The 26,978-nt window shown below is 45.0% G+C and overlaps 2 pseudogenes; one reads left to right on the top strand and one right to left on the bottom strand.

Annotated features, from left to right (window-relative positions):
- Positions 1 to 582: 582 nt before the first annotated feature.
- Positions 583 to 13,666, top strand: LOC469285 (alpha-actinin-4-like; annotated as a pseudogene).
- On the bottom strand, positions 13,167 to 19,162 carry LOC129143559 (protein N-lysine methyltransferase METTL21D-like; annotated as a pseudogene).
- Between the last annotated feature and the right edge of the window lie 7,816 nt (positions 19,163 to 26,978).

Here is a 26,978-nt window from a genome sequence, read left to right as displayed (position 1 = left end):
GGTTTTGCATGAACGATCGGTTCCTCAGGTTCTTGCTCCTGCTGTCAAGATACAAGCAGCACACCTCACAACCACCCATGCCCTCAGTCTGCTCAGAGTCGGGGGTTCCCCTCTTTGATCACCCCACTCCGCCCACCCCAGGAGACTGGTGAACAGCACAGAGGCCCGGAATCGGAGACATCTGCGAGAGAGGCGGAGCAATCCTGGCAGAGTTCAGCCGGCGCTGAAGAAGCCGCAAGAAAACGTGGAACACGACCTCTGTCTAGTGAAGGTCATTTATGTGCAAGCTGAGGGTTTAACACTTTGGTGGTGGGAAGGGTTGGGGCCCTCCAGGACGAGGGAGGCGGCTACTGAGCGCCACCATCTGGGCTGAACTTGAGGGGAGAAAGCTCCACCCACCTCGTGGCTTTTCCGAGCTCTTTTCTTGGGGGACCCACCCCCTCTCTATTTGGAAGCGAATATAGCCTGAGAAACCTCGAGAGTGAGTGTGAGTCCTGTGACTACTTGGCCCCTGCGGTCTGAGTGTCTGTGCTTTTGCATATATGTATCCCTCACCCCTCCACCCAGCCCTCACTGGGCGCCATGCTCTGTGCTGCGGATGCCCTGGTGAACCACGCTGTCTCTGCCAGAGTCCATACCTCTTTGAACGCCGAGTGTAAGGAGGATTCCTGGCATCGTAGATCACTGGCCATTTACAACCCGCTTTCATGTGCCATTTCTACGTGTGTGCGTGTGTATATGTGCGAGTAAATGCACACGTGCCCACTCAGACATACTTGCTGGACAGTAGCAATAGGAGGAGTAGGTGGGAGGAATTGGTCTTCTTTACCTGCAGAAAGAAAGGTCATCAGGAGAGGCTGTGGCTTGGACACCACGGGAGAAAAGCCCGCTGAGGAAGCAGAAGGAGGTGTGGCATCCCTCCAGTCCTTGGATGCAGGCGGGACTTCTAAAACCAGACCTACCTGAGGAAGGGTTCTCACACTGCCACCTCCTTTCCATCTTCATTCTCCTCACGCTCGATTTCTCCCCTCCCCCTGCCTCCAGCTCTGGGAGATGGTATTTTTAGAAGCTGCTTAGAGACCCAGGACTCCTTTCATTTCAAAATGAGTCCTCACTCCACCACCCCTCACTCCTCTTTAAAACCGGGTTCCATCCCCTTAGCGGGCTCTAAGGCACCAATCATGGCTTCTTACTGAAGCTCCAGGGACTTCAGCCCAGAGGTTCTGACCCTCGGTGCTAAAACAAAATACAGACTTCCTCTGAACCTGACAAGGATCTTTCAGAAACCAAACAGATGGGGGAAATTATCTGGGGAAATCTACATAGGATGCTCTGGCAAACACCTGACTGTTGGAGTCTGGTTTCTACCCTCTTCCACCACACACACCTTCAGGCATCTGGGGGAAATTTCCAGACGGAGACCCTAGGAATAGGGGGAAAGAAGAGGAAAAAAAAGGAGTGAAATAATCCTTCCCTTTCTTCCTCTGAGCAATTCATTTACAATAGAACCAGAATGGAGAAGCCCCAGTGAATGCAGATATATGCAAATCAGCTGGATGTTAATAAGAGTTGCTCTAAGGCGGACCCCACTCTACCAGGAAGCTGCAGAACAGACAGCTCAGTAAAGAAATTCCGGAGGGCCTTAGAAGGAAACCAACCCATTGTTTATCTCGACCTTTAAGTGCTGGGGGCCAGTTAACTAATGGAAGGGGTTAGGTTCCTCCCAGGAATAGCAATGGGGACTAGTGAAATTGGGGGTGGGGACAGAGAAGGGGTATCTGTCTATGGCATTCAACCCTCAGCCCTCAGCAGCTTTGGGCTGCTTTCTGTCCATGGTGCTGAATCCAACAGAGTCTGGACATTCAGCTGGACCTGGGACTTCTCTGCTGCCATGTTCTGATCCTCGGCAGGATCATAAAGAGTGAGTAGTTTTGCTTCATAATCTTAAAGATTTTCTCTGCTTAATTTTCAAAATTAGTAAATTAAATGCTTTATATTTCCTTTACCTAAGAAAATACAGTGGTTGCGTCTCCTCCTCCAGCCTATAACCAAAATCCATCAATTCATGTCTTCAGGAGATAAGCACCCTTCACTCCCCTGCAGAAGGGTGGAGGGGCCTGGAACCCACCCAGAAACATCTTGTTTTCTCTTTTGCTCCTCTCAGACCTCTACTGAAGCAGGCTGGAAGGGATACTCCTCTCTACTTCTACCTCACTATCTTCTAGGATCGTGGGGAGGACACTTGATGAGGCCGAGCAACTTAATTAAACACCCAAAATAATAAAAAGTGACCTTCCAGGGAGCAGATTTAATGTTACCACAACCTCCATCTCCAAGTTACTGAAAGTTACAAATCTAGGTGCTGAAGATTTGACCTCTTCCTTTTGCACAGATACAGAAAGTATGTTGAGCCTGACTGGACAGAGAAGGTTATCTCCTCCATAAAGAAGTTTAAGATTGTGTCAGGGGAATCAGGGTCAAGTCCCACTCTCAGGAAGAAGGATGGGGAGAGGCAAAGAGCAGTGAGAGCTTTATTGTTCAAAGGGTCATCTTTTTTTGTGTGTGTGTGACAGTATCTCACTCTGTTGCCCAGGCTGGAGTGCAGTGGCCTGATTTCAGTCCACTGCAACCTCTACTTCCCAGGTTCAAGCGATACTCCTGCCTCAGCCTCCCAAGTAGCTGGGACTACAAGTGCACACCACCACAGCTGGCTAATTTTGTATTTTTAGTCGAGATGGGGTTTCGCCATGTTGGCCAGGCTGGTCTCAAACTGCTGACCTCAAGTGATCCACCCACCTCAGCCTCCCAAAGTGCTGGGATTATAATCATGAGCCACCATGCCTGGCCTAAACTGTATTTTCTTAGATAAAGGAAGCACAAAGCATTTAATTTACTAATTTTGAAAATTCAGCAGAGAAAACCTTTAAGATTATGAAACACAACTACTTACCCTTTATGAGCCTCCACTTCTTTCTTTGTAAAATAGGAACAAAAACAGTTTTCAGAGTTATTGTGAGGTCAGAATATAATTTTTACATGTGACCCAGCTCTGTGCTTGGCACATAGCTCTGGTATATATTATTTTTCAACTCCATGGTTAATTAAGGTAAACAACAACAACAAACAAACAAACAAAAAACAGAAGAAAAAAGGAAAAGAAGTCTGGGCACGGTGGCTTACACCTGTAACCACAGCACTTTGGGAGGCTGAGGCGAGTGGATTACCTGAGGTCAGGAGTTCGAGACCAGTCTGGCCAACATGGTGAAACTCCATCTCTACTAAAAATACAAAATAGCTGGACATAGTGGTGTGCACCTGTAGTCCCAGCTACTCAGGAGGCCGAGGCAGGAGAATTGCTTGAACTTGGGAGGCAGAGGTTGCAGTGAGCCGAGATCATGCCATTGCACTCCAGCCAGAGCAAAAAAGACAGAAATTCCGTCAAAAAAAAAAAAAAAAAGAAAGAAAGAAAAAGGAAGATTAAGTGGTGAAGTAGGAAGAGAGAAAGATATATATAATTAGAGAGAGAGAGTCATAGAGGAAAAGACAGAATGAGGGATAAAGAAAGAGAGCTGATTGAGATGAATGTGGCTAGGAAGCACAGGAGTCTGAAAGAAATGTGCTTGAAGAGACAGGAGTGTCATCAGGGCAGGCTGGCTGGCCAGCTGCCAAGTGGCATCAGAGGTGACTTTTACCTTGGTAAATTCATCATGGTCCAGGCTTATGAACTTGACTTTAACAGCATTAAGAGAGAATCTATCTATTGGGGAATGGAAAGTAGATCTTACTAACCCAGCTCCTATCCTGCTATCTGAGCCAGAGAAGCAATGTATTAATTTATGATGAGAAATGGAACTGCCAAGGGGACCAGAATGCTCACAATGCCATGTCCAGCACATTCTTTCCCTGTAAGAAAATATGCACAGGAAGCCAATTTATGATGTGAAGACAGCTTTGAGAGTGGGACGGGAGGGAGGTGAATGGTTTGAATATTTGATGGCATCAGGCTCGGATAGCTTTGTGCATCCAAATCCCCAGAAGGAATAAACCTGCTACTGGCACCTGAGTAACTGTGTAGGGGCCAGGACTGGGATGGAATATACAAATATGTGCTTCTCTGACTCTCTCTCTCTCTCTCTTTCTCCCTAATACATATATACATACACACACACATACACACACACACACACACATATATATATATATACACACATACATATATTTATGTATGTATTAGAGACAAGCACTCTGTTGCCCAGGCTGGAGTGCAGTGGTGCCATCATAGCTCACTGCACCCTCAACCTCCTGGGCTCAAGCAATCCTCCAACCTCCTGGGTAGCTAGGACTACAGGCACACACCACCATGCTGATAATTCTTTTTATTTTTTCTTTTGTAGAGACAGGGTATCACTATGTTCCCCAGGCTGGTCTCAAAGTCTGGCCTAAAGTGATCCTCCTGCCTCGACCTCCCAAAGCATTGGGATTACAGGTGTGGACCACCATATCCAGCCTTCTGACTCTATATTTTTGTTCTAGCTCTAATTCTGAGCAGCCCATTTTTAGATTGAAGTTCTTTTAAATTTAAATCACCAAAGTAATATAAACTAATGAAAATTGTATAAGTAAAAATATCCATCCTTTCCACTCCAGATAGTCCCCCTCCCAAATTTAAATTCTGCTAAAGATTGATATGTACAATTCCTGATATTTTCTACCCACACACACAACTTTACAGAAAATTAATACATCTATTAGTGTGGTAAACACTGTTGATTATTTACCCAATAGCTTTCCCCTTTCATATTTTATATTGCTAGCAGAGTCCCAGTTTTATTTGGATGTTCTTCTACTGTAGTTGTTTGCTAGTGAAAGATGATCCTCTCCCCAAGTTCAGGGATAAGTAAAGATTGCTGTTTGGTAATCATTCCCATCCCATTCCATGTAGTGTGTGATTACAACCCTGGCCTTCTGAATTAGAAATTATAGAAAAGATTTTCACTCCTAATAAACAGAGATGGATGACAGGCAGCATTCCACTTCTTCTCTGGATGTCATGTCTGCATTTGACACCTGGAGCTGCTGCAGCCATTATTACAACATCATGAAGGGGGATATCTCCACATTGGCAGTTAAGATTTTTCAGTCGTGTTTAACAGGAAACCAAATAAAACTGGCTTAAACAAAAATGAGATTGTATTGGTTGATATAATTGGATAGGAGTAGATCTGTATAGAACAGTAAGATTTTGCATTGGAATTGTGGTAGAGTGCAAAATCACCAAACCTGGATACTCTAAAAAAGAATGCAATTGAAATCCTAGAACTGAAAAATATAATAATTGAATTTAACATAGTAGATGGAGCTGATAGCAGGTTAGACACAGCTAATTCTAGGATTAATGATGTGAAATATAGTTTCAGCATAAAATATCTAGTATCAGAAGAGAGAAAAGAATTGAAAATAGGCATGGGCAAGGACTTCATGTCTAAAACACCAAAAGCAATGGCAACAAAAGCCAAAATTGACAAATAGGATCTAATTAAACTAAAGAGCTTCTGTACAGCAAAAGAAACTACCATCAGAGTGAACAGGCAACCTACAGAATGGGAGAAAATTTTTGCAATCTGCTCATCTGACAAAGGGCTAATATCAAGAATCTATAATGAACTCAAACAAATTTACAAGAAAAAAACAAACAACCCCATCAACAAGTGGGCAAAGGATATGAACAGACACTTCTCAAAAGAAGACATTTATGCAGCCAAAAGACACATGAAAAAATGCTCATCATCACTGGCCATCAGAGAAATGCAAATCAAAACCACAATGAGATACCATCTCACACCAGTTAGAATGGCGATCATTAAAAAGTCAGGAAACAACAGGTGCTGGAGAGGATGTGGAGAAATAGGAACACTTTTACACTGTTGGTGGGACTGTAAACTAGTTCAACCATTGTGGAAGTCAGTGTGGCCATTCTTCAGGGATCTAGAACTAGAAATACCATTTGACCCAGCAATCCCATTACTGGGTATATACCCAAAGGATTATAAATCATGCTGCTATAAAGACACACACACATGTATGTTCATTGTGGCACTATTCATGATAGCAAAGACTTGGAACCAAGCCAAATGTCCAAGAATGATAGACTGGATTAAGAAAATGTGGCACATATACACCACGGAATACTATGCAGCCATAAAAAATGATGAGTTCATGTCCTTTGTAGGCACATGGATGAAGCTGGAAACCATCATTCTCAGCAAACTATCACAAGGACAAAAAACCAAACACCGCATATTCTCACTTATAGGTGGGAATTGAACAATGAGAACACATGGACACAGGAAGGGGAACATCACACACCGGGGCCTGTTGTGGGGTGGGGAGAGGGATAGCATTAGGAGATATACCTAATGTTAAATGACGAGTTAATGGGTGCAGCACACCAACATGGCACATGTATACATATGTAACTAACCTGCACGTTGTACACATGTACCCTAAAACTTAAAGTATAATAAAATATATATATATAGGTAAGAGAGAAAGAGACATATGGGACATGGCAAAAAGGCCTAAATACATGGAATTAGAGTCCTAGAAAGAGAAGAAAGAGGAAATAGGAAAGAAGTACTATTTGAAAAGAGAGTAGTTGAAAATTTTCCAAAATTGATGAAAGATATCAAGACACATACTCAAGAAGCACTATCAATCCCAAGCAGGATAAATGCAAAGAAAACTACACTTTTTTTTTTTTTTTTTGAGACAGCGTCTCACTCTGTCACCCACGCTGGAGTGCAGTGGTGTCATGTCGGCTCACTGCAACCCTCTGCCTCCCGGGTTCGAGCAATCCTCCTGCCTCAGCCTCCCGAGTAGCTGAGGCACGTGCCACCATGCCCAGCTAATTTTTGTATTTTTATTAGAGACAGGGTTTTGCCATGTTGGCCAGGCTGGTCTCAAACTCCCAACCTCAAGTGATCTGCCCACCTCGGCCTCCCAAAGTGCTGAGATTATAAGCATGAGCCACCACGGTTGGCTGAAAACTGTATTTAAGCATTTCATAATAAAACTGCTGAAAACCAAAGACAAAGAAAAAATATTAAAAGCAATTAGAGGGAGAGACACATTACCTTCAAAGGAACAACATTAAGACTGACAATGGTGGAGTGTGGTGGCTCATGCCTGTAATACCAGCACTTTGGGAGGCCGAGGCAGGCGGATCACCTGAGGTCAGGAGTTCAAGACCAGCCTGGCCAACATGGTGAAACCCCATCTCTACTAAAAATACAAAAATTAGCCAGGCATGGTGGCATGCTCCCATAGTCCCAGCTACTGGGGAGGCTGAGGCAGGAGGATTGCTTGAACCCGGGAAGCGGAGGTTGCAGTGAGCCAAGATTGCACCACTGCACTCCAGCTTGGGCAATAGAGTGAGACTGTCTCAAAACAAACAAACAAAACACACACACACACATACACACACACACACACACACACGAACAACTTTGGCTAGGCATGGTTGCTCATGCCTGTAACCCCAGCACTTTGGAAGGCCAAGGAAGAAGGATCACTTGAGGCCAGGAGTTCAATATCAGCCTAGGCAACACAGTGAGACTCCATCTCTACAAAAAAAAAATACAAGAATTAGCCAGACATGATGGTGTGCACCTGTAGTCCCAGCTACTCAGGAAGTTGTAGTGGGGGATAACTTGACCCAGCAGGTTGAGGCTACAGTGAGCTAGGATCACACCACTGCACTCCAGCCTGAGCAACAGAACAAGACTGTCTCAATTTTTTGAAAAAAGGGCTGAGGCCAGGCACAGTGGCTCATGCTTGTAATCTCAGCACTTTGGGAGGCTGAGACAGGAGGATCACTTGAGCCCAGCAGTTTGAGACCAGCCTGGGCAACGTGGTGAAATCCCATCTCCACTAAAAATAGAAAAATTATCCAGGCATAGCGGCATGCCCCTGTTGTCCTAGCTACTCAGAAGGCTGAGGTGGGAGGAGAATCATTTGAGCCTGGGAGGTCAAGTCTGTAGTGAGCTGTGTTTATGCCACTGCACACCAAACTGGGAGACAGAGCGAGACCTGTCTTGAAAATAAAATAAAATAAAATAAAAAGACTGACAACTGACTCTTTCATAGAAATGATAAAATCCAGAAGATGATGGAATGGCATCTATAAAGTGCTAAAAGAAAATATCAATCTAAAATGCTATACTCAGTGAAAATATTCTTCAAAAATGAAGGTAAAATAAATATGTTTTCCCACAGTCAAAATTCTTCACAGATCCACACTAAAGACCTATTAAAGGGAATTTTTAAAAAAAACTCAAAAGGAATTATGAACATCCAGGAAAAAAATAAGGTATAAAGAAAGTAAATATGTGGGTAAAAATAAATGAACAATAACTGTATAAAGTGATAATGTCATGTGAAGTTCTAAATGCACACAGAATTAAAACACATCACAAAAATAGCACAGAGTGTGGGAGCAGATAAATGGAGTTAAAGTATTTTAAGGTACTTGCATTGTCTATGAAGTGGTAAAAGAATTAATTTATATTAAACTTTAGCAAGTCAAGGATGCATGCTGTAATTACCATGGTAATCATGGAAAAATAGTAACAAAAATATGTTACTAACAAGCTAATGTAGAAACATTTGGAATAATAAAAATAATCAAAAAAGATTTAGAAGAGAGGAAAAAAGGAACATCGAACATGTGGGATAGATAGAATACAAATACTAGGATATCTTGAAACTCAGATGTATAAATAACTATTTTAAATATAAATGGACTAAATATTCCTATTTTAAAACAAAGATTGGGCCGGGTGCTGTGGCTCATGCCTGTAATCCCAGCACTCTGGGAGGCTCAGGCAGGAGGGTCACTTGAGCCCAGGAGGTAGAGACCAGCCTGGATAATGTGGTAAAACCCCGTCTCTGTGAAAGAATACAAAAAGTAGCTGGGCATGGTGATGCACACCTGTGGCCCCAGCTACTTGAGAGGCTGAGGTGGGAAGATCACTTGAGCCTGGGAGGTTGAGGCTGCAGTGAGCCATGATTGTGACACTGCACTCCAGCCTGGGTGAGAGTGAGACCCTGTCTCAAAAACTAAAACCAAACAAAATAAAATAAAATAAAAACAAAGATAGTCAGATTGAGTTTCTAATTTACTTATTATTTTTATTTTTTAGTAGTAAAAAAATTTCTTAGAGACAGGATCTTGTTCTGTTGCCCAGGCTGGAGTGCAGTGGTGCAATCATAGTTCACTGCAGCCTCAACCTCCTGGGCTCAAGCAATCCTCCCACCTTAGCCTCTAAAATAGCTAGGACTACAGGCATGTGCCACTGCACCTGGCTAATTTTTTAAAAAAATTTTGTAGAGTCAGGGTCTTGCTATGTTGTCCAGGCTGCTCTCGAACTGCTGCCCTCAAGAAATCCTTCTGCCTCAGCCTCCCAAAGCACTGGGATTATAGGGGAGAACCACCATGGCCAGCCCAGATTGGATTTTTGTTTTGGGGTTTTTTTTTATTTTTTTTAATTTTTTATTTTTTATTTTTTGAGACAAGGTCTCATTCTGTCACCCAGGCTGGAGTTCAGTGGCATGATCACAGCTCACTGCAACCTCTGCCTCCTGGACTTGAGTGATCTTCACACCTCAATCTCCTAAGTAGCTGGGACTCCAGGCGGACGCCATCATGCCCAGCTAATTTTAGTACTTTTCTTTTTTTGGTGGAGATGAGGTTTCGCCATGTTGTGAAGGCTGGTCTTGAGCTCCTGAGCTCAAGTGATCCATTTGCCTCAGCCTCCAAAAGTGCTGGGATTATGGGCATGAGCCACCACACCTGGCCCAGATTGGGTTTTAAACAGCAACTTTATACTGATTTAAAAAACTTCCACATAGCCAGTCACAGTGGTTCATGCCTGTAATCCCAGCACTTTGGGAAGCCAAGGTGGGCAGATCACCTGAGGTCGGGAGTTTAAGACCAGCTTGACCAACATGGAGAAACCCCATCTCTACTAAAAATACAAAATTAGCCAAGCATGGTGGCGCATGCCTGTAATCCCAGCTACTTGGGAGGCTGAGGCAGAAGAATCGCTTGAGCCCGGGGGGTCGTGGTGAGCCAAGATTGCGCCATTGCACTCCAGCCTGGGCAACAAGAGCGAAACTCCATCTCAAAAAAAAGAAAGAAAGAAAAGAAATTTCCACATAAGGATACAGATATGTTAAAGCAAAGGTTGTAAACAAACAAACATACAAACAGGATAGTATGTGCAAACAGTACATAATACAAACAGTAACTAAAAGAAAATCAATATCGCTAAACTAACATTGTAATTTTTTTTTTTTAGACGAAGTCTTACTCGTCTCTCAGGCCGGAGCGCAATGTTGCAACCAATGTTGCAACCTCCGTTCACTGCAACATCCGCCTCCTGGATTCAAGTGATTATCCTGCCTCAGCCTCCCAAGTAGCTGGGATTACAGGCAAGCGCCACCACACCTGGCTAATTTTGTATTTTTAGTAGAGATGGGGTTTCATCATGTTGGTCAGGCTGGTCTCGAACTCCTGACCTCAGGTTATCCACCTGCCTCAGCCTCCCAAAGTGTTGGGATTACAGGTATGAGCCACTGCACCCGACCTTTTTTTTTGAGACAGTCTCACTCTGTCGCACAGACTGGAGTGCAATGGCCTGATCTCGCCTCACTGCAACCTCCACCTCCTGAGTTCAAGTGATTCTCCTGTCTCAGCCTCCCAAGGAACTGGGATTACAGGTATGTGCTACCACGCCTGGCTAATTTTTTGTATTTTTAGTAGCAACTGCCACCAACCAGAACTGCAAAATGTTGGCTGTCTACCAGGGGCATGAGCAGTTGATGGAAAATTACAAGAGGCTGGCCAGTGATCTCCTGGAGTGGATTCAGCAAAACAGCCCCTGACTGGAGAACCCCATACCCCAAAAGACCTTCCAGGAGATGTAGCAGAAGTCTTTCATGACTACTGGTGCATCCACAAGCTGTCCAAGGTGCAGGAGAGGGGCCAGCTGGAGATCACCTTCAACACGCTGCAGACCAAGCTGCGCCTAAGCAAGCAGCCTGCCTTCATGGGCTCTGAGGGTAAGATGGTCTTGAACATCAACAACAGTGGGCAGCACCTGGAGCACGCCAAGAATTGACATGAGGAGTTGCTGCTGAATGATATTCACAGGCTGGAGCAGCTTGACCACCTGGCAGAGAAGTTCCAGAAGACCTCCATCCATGAGGCCTGGACCGATGAGAAGGAAGCCAGGCTTAAGCAGCGGGACTATGAGATAGCCACCCTATCAGACATCAAAGCCCTTATCCACAACCATGAAGCCTTCGAGAGTGATCTGGCCATACACCAGGACTTTGTGGAGCTGATCAAGGCTCTGAGAATGGAAAAAACTCAAACTACTTTTCCTCTGCTCTCACACAACCCAGAATGCTTCTGTGACCAAATGTGTGTGGGGTTTTCCCCACCCACGGAACAAGCAATCAAATCTGCAGCAGACACCAGCGGGTCGTCCTCCAGTTCAATTCAATTCTGACGTTATCTACCTGGAGATAGTGTCAGATCCCACAGGGAAAGGGCTCAGTCCTGCAATACTGCCTCCACTTCAGATGCTAATCACAAGCCCAATTATTTTTGCCTGTGCTTCAGACCAACTGGCTATAAATTGGGGATCCTGCTACCCCCTACTTGGGTTCCATTAATTTGCTAGAGCAGCTCACAGAACTCAGAAAAACGCTTTACTTACATTGGCTTGTTTATTACACAGGATATTACAAAGGATACAGATGAAGAGACACATAGGGCAAGGTGTGGGAAAGGGGACTTGGGACTTCCATGCCCTCTCTGGGGATGCCACTCTTCAGGAACCTCCATGTGTTCAGCTCTCCAGAAGCTCTGTGAACCCTGTCTTTTCAGGGTTTTATGGAGGCTTCATTATATAGGCATGATTGATTAAATCACTGGCTATTGCTGATCAGCTTAATCTTCAGCCCCTCTTCCCTCCTCAGGGGTTGGGCAGTGGGGCTGAAAGTCCCAACTCTCTACTTATCCCTTGGTTTTTCTGGTGACCAGCCTCCATCCTGAAGCTCCCTAGGGGCTGCCAGCCATCCATCAACTCATCAGCATACAAAAAGACATTGTTTTGGAAATTCTAATTATTTTTTAGTCATTGTATGCCAGGAAGCAGGATCAAAGACCAAATACATTATTTCACAGTATCATAGAGGACACTGCCCAGGAACTCAACGAGCTGGATTACTGTGACTCCCACAGCTGTCAATGCCCAGTGCCAGAAGATTTACGAGCAGTGGGAAACCCTGCACTCTCTGACCCACAGTCACAGGGAAGCCCTGGAGATAACGAAGAAGCAGCTGGAGGCCACTGATCATCTGTACCTGGAGTATGCCAAGTGGGCAGAGCCTTCTACAACTGGATGGAGAGTGCCATGGAGGAGCTCCAGGACACGTTCCTCATCTACAATACCGAGAAGATTGAGGGCCTGATCTCAGCCCACAGCCAAAAGTTGACCCTGCCACATAATGATAGGGAGAAAGAGGCTATCCTGGCCACCCACAAGGAAGCCCAGAGGATCACAGATAGCAAACATACCAAGCTGTCAGGCAGCAACCCCTACACCACTGTCACCTCCCCCAACCCCACACAGATCATCCACTCCCAGTGGGCAAAGGTGCAGCAGTTGGTGTCAAAGCAGGATTATGCACTTCTGGAGGAGCAGAGCAAGCAGCAGTCCAACGAGCACCTCCACCACCAGTTCTCCAGCCAGGCCAATGTCATGGGGCCCTGGATCCAGACCAAGATGGAGGAAAGTGGGTGCAGCTCCATCAAAATGAAGGGGAACCCAGAGGACCAGCTAAACCTGAAGCAATATGAGCAAAACATCATGGACCACAAGCTGAACCTGGACCTGCTGACGCAGAGCACCAGCTCCTCCAGGAGGTCTTCATCTTCAACAACAAGCATATCAGCTACATGGTGGAACACATCCGCGCGGCTGGGAGCAGCTGCTCACCACCATTGGCTGCACCATCAGTGAGGTCAAGAACCAGATCCTCACCTGCAATACCAAGGGCATTGGCCAGGAGCAGATGCAAGAGTTTCAGGTGTCCTTCAGTCACACTGACAAGAGCCATGGCAGGGTGCTGGGGCTGAAAGAGTTCAAGGCCTGCTTCATCAGCTTGGGCTACAATGTAGAGAATAACAGCAGAGCAATGCTGAGTTCAACTGCACCAGGAGTGTGGTTGACCCCAACCATAGCAGACTTGTGGCCTCCCAAGGCTTCATCAACTTCAGGTCTTGGGAGACAACCAATGTAGACACAGCCAGGTCGTTACCTCCTTCAAGGTCATGGCAGGGGACAAGAACTTCATCACGGCCGAGGAGCTGCAGGGAGAGGTGTCTCTGACCAGGTCAAGTACTGCATTGCCCACCTGGCCCCATAACAGGTCCCCAGTGCCATGCCTGGTGCCCTTGTCTACAAATCCTTCTCTATAGCTCCATACAACAAGAGTGACTATGAGGGTCCTGGTGAGACTTGTATCAAACACCCTTCCTCGTGGCCTCTGGTAGGGGCTGGGAGAGCCCTTTGCCCCCTTCCCATGGTGTAGGCCTCTACAGTCCCCATTCCTCTGTCTCTATTAAAAGAAAGAAAAGGAAGGAAGAGAGAAAAAGACCTGGAGGACACAGAAGGGACAGGGGAGGGTGTAGCATTTGTCTGCTTTGGTGGAGACCATAATGATCTCTTATTATCATAGCCTTTTTTTTTTTTTTTTTTTTTTTTTTTTTTTTTTTAAGACAGAGTCTCGCTCTGTCACCCAGACTGGAGTGCAGTGGTGCAATCTCGGCTCACTGCAAGCTCCACCTCCCAGGTTCACGCCATTCTCCTGCCTCAGCCTCCCGAGTGGCTGGGACTACAGGCAACCGCCACCATGCCTGGCTAATTTTTTTTGTATTTTTAGTAGAGACGGGGTTTCATTGTGTTAGCCAGGATGGTCTCGATCTCCTGACCTCGTGATCCACCCGCCTCGGCCTCCCAAAGTGCTGGGATTACAAGTGTGAGCCACCGCGCCTGGCCTATCATAGCCTATTCTTATAATGACATCTCTCAGGTCTAATGAGCCCATGATGAACCTTGATCCTATGTTCTGCTTCATGTTATAATAATTCTTGCTGCTGGTTCTAGGCCAAACATTGTGTAAGTGCCTTGTTTGTTCAATCCTTACTGCAAATATATAAGGCAGTTATTGCTCTGTATTTCCTTCTCTTCATATCCAAAGTTCTAAAGGGTAGTCCACTAGTCCCCACTTCCCTATTTAATTTGTTTAAATACACTTTCACTTTTAATCAAAGTAACATTGTACATAGTATTAAAAGTCAAACAGTACTACAAGGCTTATAATTGAAATAGAAATCCTCTGCTTCCTCCTCCCATCCCTGAGTTTCAACCACTTTTGCACCTTTGGTTTTATCTCTTGTCATTTCCCCATACTTACTGAACATGGTGCTGAATCTCACACAGGGTGGGCCCTTTGTAAGTGGAGGTTTTTCCTGCTCTCATTCTGTTCCACAAGCCTCACAACATGGTCAGTTGGGGGTGATGAGACCCCAATATATATGAAACAGCTCATGAACAACTCAGCTGACATCTACAAACACTTACTGTGCACCAGGTTCAAGAGAGTATTTACTGTGCAACGATTAAGAGCACAGGCAGATGTGGGCTCAGATCCTACCCCAGCCTCTCCCTACCTCTCTGAGCCTTTGTTTCTTCACCTGTAAAATGGGGAATGACCTTACCCATGACACAAGATTGCTGTGAGGATGGTGTGTGTGTGTGAGAGCAATCAAGCATCCTAAAACACAGCTAACACGGCTAACATGGTTTCTGCTCCACCCCACAGGGAACCAACCATAGAGAAACCATGGTGGGGAGACGTCTTGAGGGATGGGCGAAATCTGAATAGGAAGGAAAAAGAAAAGTTATTACAAGGGAGAATCAGGCTGAGTGCAGTGGCTCACACCTGTAATCACAACACTTTGGAAGGCAAAGGTGGGAGGATCTCTTGAGCCCAAGAATTCAAGACCAGCCTGGAGAACATGATGAGACCCCATCTTTAAAACAATAAAATAAAACAGAACTGAAGCACAGACATAAAGGCAGAAATAAACATGGCATGTTTGAGAGACAGTGAAAGGAGACCAATGTAACTTGAATGTCAGGTTCTTTTTTTTTTTTTTCAGGGTCTCAAAAACAATGTTTATTTTAACATATAAAACATACCATCTAGCACCAATGCCTGTAAATACCAGACTTCCATCTGGTTACTACTCTTTGGAACAGGTATGAATAAAGTCCTTGACTTTATTGTATATGAGCAAATGGCTTCATGATAACATAAAACAGAGAGACACAGAATAAAAATTCATTTGGTATATACATATAGAACTAAATTTGTAGTTATTCAAAAACCTTTCAGTGTTTCAGGTAAACAAGTTAATACCAGTATTTTTAAGCCAGATTTTCGTGGAACATATATATAAAGAAAAGTGCATGAGCCACCTATGTGCTTAAGCCTGAAACTGGTCTTTCTATTCTCACTCCATTCTCAAATGAAAAATCTGTAAAGATATCTTTTGTTCCTCCAATCTTCTGATTTGTCTTCTTAGCAACTCATTACAGTGTAATTTACTGATTAAATCACATAGATGTATGGTGGAGGAAAAGAATACAACTTTGGCCAATATAAGTATACAAGACAATATCTCAGTTCTTTTTAAAATTAAAAGAACATTTAAGTATTAAAGATATTTTAAAAGAAATGAAGTGGCAGATAAACATGATAAACACTGCACAATTATGTACAAAATGAAAACCTTTTAAATTTTGAAGACAAACTAAAATTTACTGGTTTGAATTTAAAACATTATTGTATAATAGTAGATAGTTCTCTTTAGAAATTTATCTCTAGTTTCCTATAAAAGGTCATGCTGGTTCACTGCTTTTTTTGGCAGATTTTGGCCTCACCTCAATACCAATTTTTATTTGAATAACTGATTCCCAACATTTCTTGTAAGCAGGACTTGATGCTGAACTAAGTAACCTAAGCTGGATTCAGGGCCACTGGCAGGCAGGCAGGCAGGCAAGCAGGCAGGCATTTTTTGTACTGCAGGCAGCCCATGGTGGTTGTCATCTATACATCGGATCTCTAAAGACATGCCGGAAAAAATCTGTGGACACAATCTTCCCATGCTGTATTCACATGCTCGGTTCACATCTTTAGTTTACCAGGTTGTCAGAGGCTTGGGTAAGATGACTAAAGGCTTCATGATGAAAATTTCCATTTTTTCTTTCTGATGTATATAATATGAATATCTTCACTTTGGTACTCTTCATCATGTTTTTCCAAAGGAATTTTTTCAAAGTCAAAGTCTAGCTGAAGGAGCTCAAAGTATTTTTTCTCAATATCTGGACTTTTTCCCATTCTTTGTTGTTCATAACAACATATTATACAACTCTCAAATCCACTGATATCTTTTAGAGTTTTCAGCAATGGCTCCAAAGACTCTTCATAGTATATGCAGTCGGCCATCAGTATGTAGACGGGTGGAGGAGGAAAGTCTTCTATTTCTTCCCCCCATTTCAGTACCTTGGCTTGAACAGAACCAGTGACAAGATGCTTGCTCATGTAAGTCTTGCAATTCCTCAAGATCAGTGACTACAACATTAGCCCCGAGGGTAGCGGCCATGCGCCCCACAGCCCCGGTGCCCGAACCCAGCTCCAGCACCAACCGCCGGCTCAGCGTGTGGGCCCAGTCGCCAGAAAACTCAGGCGTTTCCAGGTATTTAGAAAGGACATAGGCAGCGTCCCAAACGATGCAACCCATGCCGCCGGAGCCATACTGCTGTAGTGGTAGCACCGTACCATCCCACTTCTCCAAAACTTGCACAAAGCTCCGCACTGGGTCCTCCAGTGAAGACTCTGGCGTAGTCGCCATCGCTGCCCAGCAACAATAGCTTTTTTTTTTTTTATATTAGTATTATTTTTTTGAGATAGGATCTTACTCTGTTGCCCTCAAACTCCCGGGCTCAAGTGATCCTCCTACCTCAGCCTCCTGAGTAGCTGAGAACTACAGACACATGTAACCATACCTAGCTAATTTTTAAATTTTTTGTAGAGGCAGGCTCTCAATATATTGCCTAGGCTGGCCTTGAACTCCTGGCCTCAAGCGATCCTCCCACCTTGGCCTCCAAAAGTGCTGGGATTACAGGCATAAGCTACCATGCCCAGGCTCATTTTAAATGTAGGAGGTCATGTTGGATCAGCAGCTGAGAAAGCCCTGCCAAGGTAGCCAGTGGGATACTACTGTAGGGCGGGTGGGGGAAGAATAGGACAGTGGGCAGGGAGCACTCATTTGTGAGCAGCAGGCAGAATAGATTGAATTTGGGCCTGGGGAAACCCAGATGTGGTATGATTAAGCTTTGTCTGGTACTCTGGAGACACAGCTGAAAGGTCGCAGAGAAGTAGCCTTAGTAAAATGGAATTATACTAGATGGTTTCTAAGAGCACTGATAGCCTAATATTCTATAATTATATCATTATAGGACTGATATGGTGACAGTGGAAATATACAAAAAGAGAAAGAATGAAAATATTTTGCAAGCATTATCAATATGACTTGGTTACCATTTGCATACTGGGAATTAAAAAGTGCATTGCTGGCTGGGCATGGTGGCTCATGCTTATAATCCCAGCACTTTGGGAGGCCGAGGTGGGCAATCACAAGGTCAGAAGTTCGAGGCCAGCCTGGCCAACATAGTGAAACCCCGTCTCTACTAAAAATACAAAAATTAGCCAGGCATGGTGGTGGGCACCTGTAGTCCCAGCTACTTGGGAGGCTGAGGCAGGAGAATCGCTTGAACCCGGGAGGCGGAGGTTGCAGTGAACCGAGATCGCGCCACTCCACTCCAGCTTGGGCAACAAAGTGAGACTCTGTCTCAAAAAGAAAAAAAAAAAGTGCATTGCTGGACATGGTGGTGTGCACCTGTAATCTCAGCTACTTGGAAGGCTGAGGTGAGAAGATCACTTGAGGCTAGGAGTTTGAGACCCCAACTAATTAAACAATTTTAAATTAGCCAGGCATAGTAGCGCCACCTGTGATCCTACCTACTGGGGAGGGTGAGGCAGAAGGAATGCTTGAGTCCAGGAGTTCAAGGCTGCAGTGAGCTATGATCCTGCCACAGCACTTCAGCCTGGGCAACACAGCACGTCTCTCAAACATGCCATGGTTATTTCTGTCTTTAGGTCTGTGCTTCAATTCTGTTTTTTATTTCATCTTTTTAGAGATGGGGTCTCACTATGTAGCCCAGGTTGGTCTTATCTCTAAAAAATAAACTTTAAAAAAAATGTGCTTCAGAGATTGGGGTGCCCTTGGTTGGGGAGGTAGGTAGTGGAATTGACAGTAAAACATGCAAGTAAAAATTCTAGCAGATGCATGAAGAACACATGAGGCATGCTCCCGTCTCCAGGAAAATGAACTTGCTGTTTCTTCTTCCTGGAACTCACTTCTTCCAAACGTCTGCACAGTTTTCTTCCTCTCTCCCTCAGGCCACCCTCTCAGGGAGGTCTTCCCTGCCCAACCTATTAAACATTGTAAAACTTCCCCAGCCTGGCATTCCCTCTCCCCACCTCCTGCTTTGTGTTTCTCTACAGCACTTGTCATCTGACCATTCTGTTTTGTTTATTAGATGATCAGTATCCTAATATGAAGACTGTATAGAAAATAGATTCAGAGGAATTTAAATGTTGTGTTGGAGAGTTTAGAAAAAACAACTAATAAAGATATAGAGCTGGGCACAGTGGTTCATGCCTGTAATCCCAGCACTTTGGGAGGATGAGGCAGGTGGATCACCTGAGGTCAGGAATTTGAGACCAGCCTGGCCAACATGGTGAAACCCGTCACTAATTAAAAATACAAAAATTACCCAGGCATGGTGGTGCACGTCTGTAATCCCTGCTACTTGGGAGGCTGAGGCAAAAGAATCGCTTGAACCCGGGAGGCGGAGGTTATAGTGAGCCGAGATCGTGCCACTGCACTCCAGCCTGGGCGACACAGCAATACTCCATCTCAAAAAAAAAAAAAAAAAAGATACAGGCTGGGTGCGGTGGCTCATGCCTGTAATCCCAACACTTTGGGAGGCCAAGGCAGGCAGATCACCTGAGGTCAGGAGTTTAAGACCAGCCTGACCAACATGGTGAAACCCCATCTCTACTAAAAATACAAAAATTAGCTGGGCGTGGGGGGTGGGGGGCACCTGTAATCCTGGCTACTCGGGAGGCTGAGGCAGGAGAATCACTTGAACTCGGGAGGCAGAGGTTTCAGTCAGCCAAGATCGCACCATTGCACTCCAGTCTGGGTAACAGAGCGAGACTCCATCTCAAAAAAAAAAAAAAAAAAAAAAAAAGATACAACCACATGGGGCAATGAAAAATGAGAATGCGGTGACACACTCTCAGCTCACTGCAACCTCTGCCTCCAGGGCTCAAGCCATTCTGTGTCAGCCCCCTGAGTAGCTGGGATTACAGGTGTGCACCACCACACCCAGCTAATTTTTGTATTTTTTGTAGAGACAGGGTTTCACCATGTTAGCCAGGCTGGTCTCCAACTCCTGACCTCAGGTGATCCACCCGCCTTGGCCTTCCAAAGTGCTGGGATTACAGGCGGGAGCCACCACGCCAGGCCCAGCCTATCTATCAATTTTGGCTGCTCTGGGAAAGAGCCTTCTTGGGTGTCCTCCTGCTTCCATTGGGCAGATTGCTCTTCAGGCTTGCTGCACAGGTAGTGCTCTGGGACTCCCCTGAGCTTTTCCTCTGTGTTAGATTTCCTTTTTACTGGATCCCAAGTTCCTCCTCACCTTTTTTATTTACTTCTCTATTATATTTTTTGGTAGCTTCCTGAGAAAGACAGCATAGGAGAAAAAAAATTGAGACCTTGAATACCTAAAAACAATGTCTATTCTAGACCAGTGTGGGCAACATGGCGAAACCCCATCTCTACCAAAAATAGAAAGATTAGCTAGGCATGGTGATGCATGCCTGTAGTCCCAGCTACTTGGGCGACTGAGGTGGGAAGATCACCTGAGCAAGAGAGGCAGAGGTTGCAATGAGCTGATATTGCACCACTGCACTCCAGCCTGGGCTGGAGTGAGACCCTATCAAAAAAAAAAAAAAGTCTATTCTACTCTCATAATTAAAAAAAAAGTTTTCTTTTTCTTTTTTTCTTTTTTGGAGACGGAATCTCACTCTGTTGCCCAGGCTGGAGTGCAGTGGCATGATCTCAGCTCACTGCAAGCTCCGCCTCCCGGATTCATGCCATTCTCTTGCCTCAGCCTCCCCGGCAGCTGGGACTACAGGCGCATGCCACCGCACCTGGCTAATTTTTGTATTTTTAGTAGAGACAGCATTTCACCGTGTTAGCCAGGATGGTCTCCATTTCCTGTCCTCGTGATCCGCCCACCTCGGCCTCCCAAAGTGCTGGGATTACAGGCGTGAGCAACCACGCCCGACCAAAAAAAAAAATTTTTTTTTTCATTTTACTTGACTACAGGGTTCAATACACCACCCTCACAATTTTAAAACTAATTGTAGAATCCTAGGTCCAAAATTATTTGCCCTCAGAATTTTGGAAGAAATTGTCCCCTGCCTTCTGCTTTCCTGGGCCATTCTAATTCCAAATCCTTGACTTCTTTTTCTTCGAAAGCTTTTTGGATCTTCTGTTTTCAACGTCCTGAACTTTCATAATGATGAGTACTGTATGGGTCATTTTTTAATTCATTGTTCACTTAGGGGGCTACTGCAATCCAGAACGTCATGTCCCAGGACATTTTATTTTATGAGTTCTTTGGTAATTTCTCGTTTCAGTGTTCTGAAAGGTTCCTCAGGGTGGGTTTGTTTTTCTACTTCCTGGGAGATTCCTTGGCTTTATCATCCAAAACTTTCTATTATAATAAAATTTTAAATTTGGGCTCTATTGTTTTAATTTCCAAGAACTTTTTATTGGTTTCTGATCAATCCTTCCCCCCATGTATATAGCATTCTGGTTTTGTTTGAATGCCAGAATGAATATAGCATTCTGGTTTGAAAATCTGTTTATTTGGCTAGTTGCATTCTGTTTTCTTCTCATCAACTCTTTCACTCTTACTTTTTTTTTTTTCTTTTTGGAGGGTCTCACTCTGTCACCCAGACTGGAGTGCAGTGGCACTATCATGGCTTACCACAGCCTCAACATCCTGGGTTCAACCAATCCCCCTGCCTCAGACTCCCAAAGCGCTGGGATTACAGGCATGAGCCACTGCACCAGGCTAGCTCTCACTGTTTCATCCTTTTCTTCCTTCCTTTCTTTCTTTTTTGTTTGTTAGCTTTTTATATCTGGCTTTCATTCAGGGAGCGTTCACTAAATGTCTGAGAATCATTAGTTATTCATGTTTAGAGTGAGGCACTAGAAAGCTGATTGAAAGATCTGAACGCAAGAGGCATGTTTGCTGATTTGTGTGTTTCACTCTGGGTTGATCAGGCAGTAAGCTGACTTTTCAGTATGTGGAGGATTTTCCTCAAGAGTCCCAATGTCAGTCTGTGCAGAACTTTTCCCAAGGGTCTTTCTTTTTCTCCAGGGAGTCACTTGGACTTTTGCTTGGAAAGTTGACTTAAAAAAATTTTTATGGCCAGGTGCAGTAGCTCACCCCTGTAATCCCAGCACTTTGGGAGGCCGAGACTGGTGGATCACTTGAGGTCAGGAGTTTGAGACCAGCCTGGCCAACATAGTGAAACCCCGTTTCTACTAAAAACACAAAAATTAGCCAGGCATGGTGGTGTGTGCCTGTAGTCCCAGTTACTTGGGAGGCTGAGGCAGGAGAATTGCTTGAACCTGGGAGGCAGGGGTTGTGGTGAGCCGAGGTTACTCCACAGTACTCCAGCCTGGGCGACAGAGTGAGACTCCGTCTCAAAACAAAAAACAAAAAAACCTAGCCAGTCATGGCGGCCCTCACCTATAATCCCAGCTACTCGAGAGGCTGGGGCATGAGAATTGCTTCAACCTGGCAGGTGGAGGTTAAAGCAAGCCAAGATTATGCCACTGCACTCCAGCCTGGGCGACAGAGCGAGACTCCATCTCAAAAAAAATTTTTTTTAACCTTTAATTTTAAAATTTATTTTAGAAACAAGGTGTCACTATTTTGCTCAGGCTGTCCTCAAACTCCTGGGCTCAAGTACCTCAGCCTCCCGAGTAGCTGGGACTACAGGCATGCACTACCATGCCCAGCTCCTGGAAGGCTGACCTATGACTGCCAGTGTTCCTGGGGCTGAGTGATGTAAAGAGCTGGACTTCTTGCCATTTATTGATCCAGACTCCCCTGGATTTCTGGATGGCCTCTCACTCCTCCCTCTCCTGTTGCCTAGTACTCCTGTGTCTGGGGATTCTCTTGTTATACTCTTTCACAGAACAAACCTGTCATCTCCAGCCATAGTGGGGAAAGGGGGCTCTCTCAACACAGTCCTAGTTCTGTAAGGAAGAAGGGGAAAATTGACTCTGAGCAGATGTAGGAGAGACTTTTGGCTGTTTACCCAAATCCCCTTCCTTTTGCCCTTCTTTCTGATTTTTTTCACCTCTGAATGGCCTTGGCAAGGGATTTGCTTGGATGTGAATAGATGACACAATTCTGGCCAATCAGAAGTGATGGGAAATCTGCTGAGAGCTCCTAGAAGAGCTTATCTTACTTGTTAAAAGGATTATAAAATAGGGCCATTCCCTTTTCTGCACCTGGATGTTGTCCTGTGGGAATGGAATGCTTGGAACTGCTTCCATCCTTCTCAATCATGAAGGGAAGGCCAAAAAAAAAAAAAAAAAGAATCACAGAGAAGGTGATCTGATGTCACAGTGTCTTTGAACCCTTAGATTAACCATCTCTAGAACCAGCCTAGTTAAAGATTCCTTAATATGTGGGGTAATAAATACACTATACTCTAAGCCCTAAAGGACCAGTCAAATCAGCATCACCTGGCATCTTCTTAGAAACATAGACTCCTGGCCAGGCACAGTGGCTCTCACCTCTAATCTCAGCACTACAGGAGGCTGAGGCAGGTGGATTGTTTGAGCCCAGGAATTTGAGACTAGCCTGGGCAGCATGGCAAAACCCCATCTCTACCAAAAAAAAAAAAATTAGCCAGGCGTGGTGGTGCACACCTGTAGTCTCAACTACTTGGGAGGCTGAGGTGGGAAGACTGCTTGAGCCCAGGAGGCAAAGGTTGCAGTGAGCTGTGACTGGGCTACTGCACACCAGACTGGGTGATAAAGTGAGACCCTGTCTCAAAAACAAAACAAAACAAAACAAACAAACAAAAACAGGTTTCATTCCAGACCTACTGAATCAGGATCTGCATTTTTAACAGGATCCTCAAGGGACTGACATGCTCACTAAAGTTTGAGAAGCACTTTAAGCCATGTTTAGCTGTTTTCCTTCTTATTTGTGGCTGAACACACATTCTAATCGATAGAATGGGTGTAATACATACCTTGAATGCCACGTGTCACATCTCTTTGGCCCACCTTGATTTTAGGAAAAGTTTTTAGGCAGAACTCTTAAGATGTCCCCCACCAAGATTCCTGTCCTCTAGCTATTCAATTGAAAATAATCTAGTTACTGTTGTGAAGGGACTTTGTGGAATGGAATGAAGTTTACTAATTAGTTGACCTTATATTTTATAAATTTTTAAATTAAAAAAATTTTTAGAGATGAGGTCTCATTATGTTACCCAGGCTGGTCTCTAACTTCTGGGCTCAAGCAACCTACCCACCTTGGCCTCCTAAAGTACTGGGACAGGTGTGAGCCATTGTGCCTGGTCTTTTGTTTTTTGCTTTTTTTTTTTTTTTTTGTAGCGACAGGGTCTTGCTATATTGCTCAGGCTGGCCTCGAACTCCTGGGCTCAAGTGATCCTCCCATCTCGGCCTCCCAAAGTTCTGGGATTACGGGCATGAACCACCACACCTGGCCAATAATTGACCTTAAACAGAGGAAGTTACCCTGGATTATCTGATGGCATATAATATATCACATGAGCTCTTAAAACCAGAAGAGGAAGGTATGAGAGAGAGGTAGAAAGGGAGGTCAGAGAGATCCAAAGTGTGAGAAGGACAAGATCTGATGTTGCTGGCTTTGAAGATGGAAGAAGGGGCCTACAAGCCAAGAAATGCAGCAGGCCTCTAGAAACTGAGAAAGACCCCCAGATGACAGCCAGCAAGCAAATGGGGGCCTTAGCCCTGCAATTGTATGGAACTGAATTCTGCCATTGAGCTGGATGTAGATCCATTCCTAGAGCCTCCAGAAAGGAGTGTAACCTGCCAACGCCTTAATTTTGGCTTCCTGAGATTCCAACCAGAGAACTCACTAAGCCACACTGTGCCTAGACTTTTGACTTACAGAAATCATGAGACAGTAAACTTTTGTGCTGTTTTAACTGCTAAATTTATAGTAATTTGTTATGACAGCAGAAAATGAGTACATCTAGGATGGATGGTTCTGTGCGAGCTTAGTCTTCCTCACACTGGCGGCATCCCACTTGAATAAATAATGTGTCCGTCTCTCTTTATACCTGCCTCAAAACCTTCTCTGATGTCCTGGGAGCCTGCTTGGCAACAGGAGACCAGAAATACAAGGAAGTTAACTCCCCTAGGGAAAATGCTTGACCAGTGGAGGAGGGGGTCAGTAGGTAATTGCTTCAGCCTCACACCTCCTAACTCTGGGAGGCATTTGTACACTTCTGAAAAGATGTGGCAGAATTAAGTCCCCATTATCTATAGCAGCGACATCCTCAGTGCACCATTGGTTTGGCTTTTCTTTTGTTCTTGTCTCATTCTGTTCAATTCCTAACTCTTACTTCCTGAGATTACCTTCCAAATGACCTCCTGCTCCCAAGTCCCCTTCTCGGTCTTGTCAGAGATTGATAGGCAATCAATAGTCAGCTCCATCAGCTCACCTTGCTCAGAATAAAAGGGTAACTTATTGGAAGAATGGTCAAGTGTTTCACACCGCAACTAGGCCGCCAGGAAAACTGAAATCAGGACTCCAATAACACTAAGTTTCTCTCTGTCCCTTCCCTCTAATGGCATTATCTTGTTTGTTTGTTTGTTTGTTTGTTTTTGAGAGAGGGTCTCACTCGGTCACCCAGGCTGGGGTGCAGTGGTGTGATCACGGCTCACTGCAGCCTTGACCTCTCAGGCTCAAGTGGTCCTCCCACCTCAACCTCCTGAGTAGTTGGGAGTACAGGCGTGTGCCACCATGCCTGACTAATATATTTTAATTTTTTGTAGAGATGAGGTCTCACTATGTTACCCAGGCTGATCTCAAAAGCCTGAACTCAAGTCATCCTCCCACCTCAGCCTCCCAAAGTGCTGCGATTACAGGCATGAGCCGCCGCACCCGGCAAATGGCATTATCTTTAAAGAGGATGAAATCTCTCCTGCAGACCACAGAGTAAAATCCCAAAAAAATGACTGGAATTGATGCCCTTTGGGTCAGTATTCATGATTGGTCCAGTGGAAGATGGGAAGCTATCATTGGACTAATTCTGACCACTAGGTCAGAGTACTAGCCCTGGGTCAAACCGTCAAGGCCAGGTGGCAGCGTCAAGGACTCCAGGCATGGCCAACAGGGGGCACAATTGTTTCAGGGCATCCCAGAAAGAGTGGGATGACTGGGAGCTGGGGAAACCTTCCCACTATTTTTCCAAAACCATCACCACCGATTCCCTGTTCTCTTAGTTCCTCGTTAATGATTCTTTCTGTTTCCTTCTTAGACTCTCTCCTTCCTCTGCCTGTCCCAGAAATGCTGGTGTTCCTGAGAGTGCCGTCGTTACCCGTTTTCTTCTCATTCTTTCTTTCTTTCTTTCTTTTTTTGAGACAGAGTCTCGCTCTGTCACCCAGGCTGGAGTGCAGTGGCGTGATCTCGGCTCACTGCAACCTCCGCCTCCTGGGTTCAAGTAATTCTCCTGCCTCAGCCTCCCAAGTAGCTGGGACTACAGGCGCCTGCCACCTCGCCTGGCTAATTTCTTGTATTTTAGTAGAGACGGTGGTTTCATCGTGTTGCCCAGGCTGGTCGCAAATGCCTGAGCTCAGGCAATCCACCTGCCTTGGCCTCTCAAAGTGCTGGATTACAAGCTTGAGCCACTGCACCCAGCCTCTTCTCACTCTTTCTATTCCCAGAGTCACCTCACTCTTTGGTAGACATGGTATTCTCTCCAACATTTAAACCACTCCACAAATGTAATCTAATCTAGTCATGGTAATTCTATCCCCCTCGGCAATAATTTGTCTGGCATAAAAAGGCCTAAACCAGATTAGACCAAGGAGATTCAATGAGATGTTTGTTTAGGACTTCTGGGAAAGAGAAATCAGTCTTACCCTTGCCTGTGGAATGGGAAGAGCAGTCAATAGCCATAGCAGCCATTTTGTGGCATGAGGGGAACTGGCTTTGTATATGAAGTCAGTGGTGGGGAGAGTAGAGCAGTGAGACGGGAACATCTCAGGTTCCTAATGACATTGTTGGATCAGAGAAAATACCCACTCTGCCCTGCCACTGGGCTCCTTGCTTTGCAAGTTGATACACTGGCATATTCCTTAAGCCAGGCTGAATCGGGTATGGGCGACCTGGAGCTGAAGGCATTCCACTTCATTCACATTTACCACCATAAGGTCTCTCAAGCTCACTTTCCTCGGCTGCAGGTCTACCAACACTTCCCAAGCTTCCTGCTCCTCTTCCTGGGTTCCCTACAATTCATTTTACTTAACCAATAAGAACTGGGTGCCCGCCATCATCCCAAGCTCTGTTTTAGACATGCAGACAGGGAATGAAACAAAGTTGCTGTCATTGCGGACC

Source organism: Pan troglodytes, chromosome 1, assembly GCF_028858775.2.
Source record: "Pan troglodytes isolate AG18354 chromosome 1, NHGRI_mPanTro3-v2.0_pri, whole genome shotgun sequence".
Classification (NCBI taxonomy): domain Eukaryota; kingdom Metazoa; phylum Chordata; class Mammalia; order Primates; family Hominidae; genus Pan; species Pan troglodytes.
The sequence above is the reverse complement of the archived record's forward strand: the minus strand, read 5'-3'. Positions and strand labels throughout refer to the sequence as shown.